General features: G+C 46.3%; 1 non-coding gene across 1 annotated transcript; it reads left to right on the forward strand.

The window, feature by feature from the left end:
* Positions 1–3,504: 3,504 nt before the first annotated feature.
* LOC128416784 (U6 spliceosomal RNA) lies at positions 3,505–3,611 on the forward strand. Its single transcript, XR_008331301.1, has one exon. It is a non-coding gene; the product is annotated as a U6 spliceosomal RNA (small nuclear RNA).
* Positions 3,612–6,948: the final 3,337 nt, after the last annotated feature.

The raw sequence follows: 6,948 nt of genomic DNA on the forward strand, positions 1-6,948 counted from the left end.
CTGACACCAGCACTCCAGGACCGCTTTCTGCTTTTGGAGGACAATCAGTTTCCATTGGGACATTATTCCGTGTCTTGGTGCCGCTTGTTTTAAATTATGTGCCAAATTAATGTACACTTTATGGGTTTGTAAGTTGAAATTTTAATGGAATTATCTAGTAGCTCAATTTATGCCTCAGTTTCCCTGCTGAAATTTAAAAAAAATATAGGAAAGAGTTTTAGGACACACTTTCAGAGTTAAAGATCAACAGCAATTAGAATATACGGTGCAGTTGTTCACAAGTCAGGATAATCTACCAATTTACCAGCTGAAATCACAGTAAAACACCTCAGGCTTTCTTGAGCATTTGAAGGCTGACTGGACAATGCCTCAAACTGAGATAAGCAACTCTTCATCAAGGATAATAAAATGTGAGAAAATGTTGTTTCTCCAGAATTTCAGGAAGGCAAGAAAAGGCTTGCTGCTGTTGCTGCAGTCATCCCCAGTCACTGACAAACTCATGGACAGCAGGACCGACTCCCTTTCTCAATATCTTCTCCCTGAAGAGCTGGCTGGACCCACATAGCTAAAGTTGCCCCACGGCTGGTCGCTCCTGAGACTGCAGCCGGCTTCCTATGGCACAGAGGAGCCCCTGGCCAGAAAATTACTTGCTTCTCATCTTTGTGATGCGTCCAACAGTCTTGGCTCTGAAATGCCCCAGATTTCTGCCCCACGTGTCAACTGAGGAATAACCTCAACTTCAAAAACTCTCAGAGGCGGCACCACAATATCCCCACCCTTCACTCTGGGAAATGCAAACACTGACTGCGCCAAACTCCAACCATTCCAAAGACCATTTTGGGCAAAAGAAATCTCCGGTTAATTAAATCTATCAAATTGCTCCAACAGATGCCTGCTTGATTGCCATTTGTGCTTAACTGCTCAGTTGCCAAATACGTTTAAATTGGTCTTGGTGTAATTGACACATAACTGTTGCTTATTGCATACTTCCCCAAATGATTTCAGCAATCTCCTGCCAATTAGGGTCTGGGAAAACAGGTTCCTGTTGTCCGTGTGTAGCAGCCACAATGCCCGTGCCATGCTATTTTGCGCCCTAGGCAAGGCTAACTACACACATACACACTAGTTAACTTCAATTTTCATAACAGATGTCTTGTAGAAAAAATGATAAGTGCAAAACTTGAAACTGCCTTGGTCTGACCACATCTGGAATACTGTGTCCAGTTCTGGGCACCATAATTCAAGAAGGATGTCCACATGTGGTAGATATGTAAAATAGTTTAAAAGTATCGGGAAATGATATATAATGCTATATAACGATAATGATATATGATGAGATGAAAAAAAAATGTTTAAAAACCTTTTCCCAAATACCCATTTCTTTTGGGAATGGTGCATATTAGGGATGCAGGTGGCGCTGTGGGTTAAACCACAGAGCCTAGGGCTTGCCGATCAGAAGGTCGGTGGTTCGAATCCCCGCGATGGGGTGAGCTCCCGTTGCTCGGTCCCTGCTCCTGCCAGCCTAGCAGTTCAAAAGCACCTCAAAGCGCAAATAGATAAATAGGTACCACTCTGGCGGGAAGGTAAACGGCATTTCCGTGCACTGCTCTGGTTCACCAGAAGCGGCTTATTCATGCTGGCCACATGACCCAGAAGCTGTACGCCGGCTCCCTCGGCCAATAAAGTGAGTTGAGTGCCGCAACGCCAGAGTCGCCCACGACTGGACCTAATGGTCAGGGGTCCCTTTACCTTTACATATTTATGTATGTTACTACAGCAGCTAGGATTTTGTTAGCTCAGAAATGGCAGGTGAGTGAGGTCCCAAATAAGGAGGGTTGGCAATTAAAAATGATGGAATGTGCAGTTAGCTGGTCTAACAAGTAAAATAAGAGAACAAGAACAAGTATACAAAGAGGAATGGAAATTTTAGTGTAGTATCTGGAAAACAACTGTAAACATGTGAACAAGTTAGTAGGATTAAGGTAAATTCAATAGTGTAACACATAACAAAGGAATAATAAAGGAATAAGGGAGTTAAATAAATATATGAGAATATGTGGGGTAGGTGGGAAAATTAAAGGAACCAGGGAAGGGGAAGATGGGAAGTCCTAAACGACTGGTTGGTTTTAAAGAGACCTGGTGTTCACCTCTATGGATGTGGGTGATCTGACACTAAGTAAAAGCGAAACAAAAGAAGTGCCATGGTCAGATCACTTCCTGGTGCAACTGGACTTCTCCACAACCCTTCCCCTCTGCAGGGAGGTGGGACTGATTCGGATGGTCCGTCCCCGCCACTGACTGGATCCAGAGGTAGGGAATGTTTTATCCCATGTTGATGGCCTTTCAGCTGATTTCCTGGTAGCCCGCTGGAATGCGGGGTTAACCAAGGCTATTGACTGTTTGGCTCCGAAGCGCCCTCTCTGATTGCATGAGGCCCAGACAGCCCCATGGTTTTCACCAAAGCTGAGGGCAATGAAACAAGTCACTGAGATGGCTAGAGAACCAGTGGCAGAAAACTCATTCTGAATCGGACCGGACATGGGTTAGAGCTCAACGTCGAGCCTACCAAGTGGCGATAGTGACGGTGAAGAGGACCTTCTTCACTGCCTCTATTGCATCTGCAGAAAACAGCAGCAGGAGACTCTTTCAGGTGGTTCGCAATCTAAAACCCACCTTCGCCACTGGGGCCTGGTAAGGACCCAAGATTCCGTCTAGTCAAGTTGCATGGGATCAATTCCAATCTGTTACCTCCCAGGATGTGGACAGGCTCTTGAACAACTGAAATCGACCACCTGTCTCCTTGATTCTTGCCCATCTGGGCTCATAAAAATGAGCCGGCAAGGGCTGGGTGATGGGCTCTGTGGGGTGGTGAATGCTTCCCTCTGTGAGGGAGGCTTCCCAGACCCACTGAAAGAGGCGGTTATTAAACAGCTTCTTAAAAAACCATCTTTTGATTCGGCTAATATGGCCAACTATCACCCAGTATAAAATCTTCCATTCTTGGGCAGGGTGATTGAGTGGGTGGCTGCTGAGCAACTCCAGGCATGCCTCCATCGTTCAGCCCGGACACTGAGGTCCACTGAGGGTCTTCTGGCGGCTCCCTCTGCAGGGTAGGGCTCAAACCCATGGCTTCAAGTTACAAGACAGGAGATTACAACTCAACACCAAAAAGAACTTTCTGACAGGAAGAGCTGTTTGACAGTGAAATGGATTCCTTCAGAAGGTGGAAGACTCTCCTTCCTTGGAGGCTTTTAAGCAGAGGTTGGATGGTCATGTCATGGGTGCTTTAGTTGAGTTTCCTGCACTGCAGGGGGCTGAACTAGATGACCCTTGGGGTCCCTTCCAACTCTTATGATTCCACGTTGCTTCTCACTTGCCTTTTTTCTATACCGGTAAGTTCCAAACGCTGCAGCCTTTGTTCATAGGGGTGTCACTCTATTCCCCCCACTTAATCATTTGGGTTGCCCTTTCTGAAGCTTTTCCAGCCCAACAATATCCTTTTACGTGCTCACTTCGGCAGCACATATACTAAAATTGGAACGATACAGAGAAGATTAGCAGGGCCCCTGCGCAAGGATGACACGCAAATTCGTGAAGCGTTCCATTAAAAAAAAAATAATCCTTTTATGAGGCGAGGGGAGAGGCTGGGGAAACCCAGCAAGATGGGCAAGGTATAAATAATAAAATTATCACTATTATTATTATTATTATTATTAGAGATTATGGTCAGATGGGCCAGAGATATAGGCCATTCAATCCAGTTGGAACAATGGGAGAATTTATGGAGACACAACATTAAATTTACAGCATGCTCCATAATTAGAGAAAACTTAATCAAAATGATATACCAATGGTATTTAACCCCGGTTAAACTGGCTAGAATATATAAATCAAAAACCAGTGTGTGTTGGAGATGCAAAAAAGACATCGGAACAATGTATCATATGTGGTAGGAACGTGTACATATTTTAAAAATTGGACCACCATACAAGAGGAACTTTAAAAAATGCTTAAAATATTGTGCAATAACTGTAAAAACCTGTAGCGTTCCTCTTGGGAATAACAACAAATGACATTCCTGCAACCAAGAGAAAAGTATTCTTATATGCAACAGCTGCTGCCAGAATACTTATAGCAAAAAATTGGAAGGGGGAAAATCCCATCTGTTTGAGAGTGGCAAGTCAAATTTTGTGAATATATAGTTTCGGCTAGCCTTACGGCAGCGATAAGAGGACAGATCAAAAATTAATTGAAGAACGGGATTGTGTAAATGAGTATATGAAAAAACATTGTTCTGGGACAAATATATCAATATGCAATGAATAAAGTTTACAGGGTAGAAATATTGAGGAAATGGATGGAACTGGAATAAAAAGAATGTAATATTAATAACACAATGAATAAAAGAAGTCAAACATGGGTGGAGGGAAGTTATGTTTTTATGCATTTTTTGGTGTGTTCTTTTTATTTTATTTTATTTTATCTTTTGTGTAATTTGTTATTTTTCCTTTTTTGCTTCTGATATTGTTTGGTTTTTGTTACTGCAATTCAATAAAAGTATTTATTAAAAATTAAAAAATATTATTATTAAAACTGAAAACAGTATTTTAAGTGTGGTCATTCTATAGATTTCTATTTTATAAATAAAACCCACGTATTCCTTACAGTTTATCAGCATCTGAGATCAGTTTTCATCACAAAACTGTATGACTTAATTGGGCCAGCAATTTCTTACCTGCATATATTTGAAAATGGGGTACTTGTTGTAGTTTGGTTTGCATGCTGAAAGCACACTTTTAAACGGATATGCCACCCCATTGCTGCTCTTGGTATCATGGTGAATTTAATAGCTGTTCACTATGATAAAGAAAATAAAAACTGTTGGTTCCATTTAGTTATTTGACAAAATGTAGATACTGCTTTATCAAGAACAAAATTGGGAAGCAGTGTATATAAAATAATAAAATCAAAAGATAAAATATAAATCAACCTAAAATTTATCAAAATACAAATAAAACCCATTTTGAAACAAACATCTGTAATAAAATCATATGCAGTGGTACCTTGGGTTACAGGCGCTTCAGGTTACAGACTCTGCTAACCCAGAAATAGTACCTCGGGTTAAGAACTTTGCTTCAGGGTGAGAAAAGAAATCGTGCTCCGGCGGCGCGGCACCAGCGGGAGGCCCCATTAGCTAAAGTGATGTTTCAGGTTAAGAACAGCTTCAGGTTAAGAACGGGCCTTTGGAACGAATTAAGTACTTAACCCGAGGTACCACTGTATTAGCATCTGGGAAAAGCAGTAGAGCAAAGGTGCTTGCATGATGGCAGCGATCAGGGTGTTTAAAAGACGGTTTAGAAGGCAGAGGCCAAACTGCAGGGAGGGCAGTTGCCTTTGTGGGCTCCCTGGGGGCACCTGGTTGGCCCCTCCTGGTTGCTGGCCCTGGACAGAAAGAAGGCGCTTGGGGCTCTGATTCAGGAGAGCTGGGCTTAGAACATGGTCAGCAAGAGGCTCCACAACACAATCCAGGGTGAAATGAGGCTGTGGCTGTCTCTCAATTCCTTGAAGGTGTCATAAAAGCACCTTCTGGGTAACTGGCATTAGTGCTACAAGACGAAAACAGCAGGACGGCTTCGCTGGCAAAGCACCAGAAACAGTCACCAATCCCTAATACTAGAACACCAGTGGCTAAGTGTGCACCGTCACCCCAGAAATCACAAGGGACTGGCATTTGCATGAAGGCGGTGCAGGAAACTAAGATGAGCAGGAGGAATTGCGAGGTTCTCCAGAAAGGCAGAGCCAACGCTGAACTGAGGGGAAACAGGAGTTTTCTGGGTTCTCTTGGAGATGCCTGAAGCAGAGCTTCTAGGTTGAACAACAATGTGAGACAGGACCAGGAGAGACACACAGGATTAAGTGTAGAGAGGCAGTATATTAAAAGCTCCAAAAGAGATTCTTACGCTAATTCTGTTTAGTTTCGGAGCTTAAAAAAGGAATCTGGAAGAAAATACAAATCTATCAGGCACATGAAGGCAAAGTAACAGGAAATTTGGCAGGTGGACGGAGACACTGCTGGGCTCCAGCACTTTGCCAGCCGGAGGTCCCGCCAGAGAGATAATTCTTTCACTATTAATATACTTCCACGTCATTGTATTTCAGTTCAACAATTACTTTGATAAAATACATATTTTGTTATGTGCAAATGAGGTCCATAAATGACCACCTGACATATATTCAACACAAAACACAGCAACCATTTGTTATGGACAAAGGACAGCTGGCCATAGCAAGGGCCCCATTCCCTTCAGGAACCTCCATCCGGCCCCCCCTTCCTGCCGCGTCCACTTTCCCCGGGCGGCCAAGCGGAGGCGCCTCCCTCCCTCCCTCCCGGACTCCGCCCCCAGCCCCCGCGAGCCAGGGGCGCCCCCAGCGGCGAGGGAGAGCGCGGGCGCCCTTCTCCGTCCCCTCCGGGCCGCCCCCTTGTGGCCGCGAGGAGAGCGGCGCCGGAGGCAGCCACCGCGGCCCGAGAGCGAGCGCAGGGGCGGGGCACGTGTGGCGCCTGCGCGGTGCCGCTGGGAGCCGCGTGTCGGGCAGGCGAGCTGGGCGGGGCCGCGTTTCCCGCGCAGTTGCGCTGAGGGAGCCAGGAGGGCGGACGGCGAAGCAGCAGCCTCGGAGGAGGAGGGCGCCGCCTCGGTCCCGCCATGGCTTCTCCGGCCAGGGCCCTCCGGCCGCGCCGCTCGGCCCCCGCCGCCCCCGCGCCGTGAGTCCCCGAGGGCCGGGCGGGCGCCCCTGGCCGGGCGAGGGAGGGCGGGCGGCGTGGGGCTGGCCGGGCTGAGCTCCCTCTTGGTCCGCAGGGCGACGGGCAGCGACGCCTCGGAGGACTCCGGCGACAGCGCCTTCGAGGAAACCCCTCGCGGCAAGGCCGGCAAGCGGCAGCCCCGCAAGCCG

Source organism: Podarcis raffonei, chromosome 6, assembly GCF_027172205.1.
Source record: "Podarcis raffonei isolate rPodRaf1 chromosome 6, rPodRaf1.pri, whole genome shotgun sequence".
Classification (NCBI taxonomy): domain Eukaryota; kingdom Metazoa; phylum Chordata; class Lepidosauria; order Squamata; family Lacertidae; genus Podarcis; species Podarcis raffonei.